Raw genomic sequence first — 752 nt, 5'->3', positions numbered from 1 at the left:
AATTATATCAACGCGTCAAATAATAATAACAAAACACACAACAGCATCGCCACACAATTATACACCACAACATCGCCACACAATTACAAATTATATCAACGCGTCAAACAATAATTACAAAATACACCACAACATCGCCACATAATTACGAATTATATCAACGCGGTAAACAATAATAACAAAATACACCACAACATCGCCTTACAATTACAAATTATATCAACGCGTCAAACAATAATTACAAAATACACCACAACATCGCGACATAATTACGAATTATATCAACGCGGTAAACAATAATAACAAAATACACCACAACATCGCCACACAATTACATATATCAACGCGTCAAACAATAATAACAAAATACACCACAACATCGCCTTATGATTATGATTATATCAACGCGTCAAACAATAATAACAAAATACACCACAACATCGCCTTACAATTACAAATTATATCAACGCGTCAAACAATAATAACAAAATACACCACAGCATCGGCACACAATTACGAATTATATCAACGCGTCCAGGGTTCTCCCCAGATTTTCTTTAGGCCGATATGTTTCATTTGTAACGAACATTCAAGACGGACACGCTAATATAATACCTTATCAAACCTAAGGGGGGTGGGGGGTGTAATATAATGTTTAAAAAGTTACTTTTATTTACCAAACTTCTTTTGGTGAACATTAAAACCAAGGAAATAAATAAGTGTTTCTTATGTCTGAATTTTCAGCAATATAT

Source organism: Mizuhopecten yessoensis, unplaced genomic scaffold (genome assembly GCF_002113885.1).
Source record: "Mizuhopecten yessoensis strain PY_sf001 unplaced genomic scaffold, ASM211388v2 scaffold321, whole genome shotgun sequence".
In the NCBI taxonomy this organism is placed as follows: domain Eukaryota; kingdom Metazoa; phylum Mollusca; class Bivalvia; order Pectinida; family Pectinidae; genus Mizuhopecten; species Mizuhopecten yessoensis.
The sequence above is the reverse complement of the archived record's forward strand: the minus strand, read 5'-3'. Positions refer to the sequence as shown.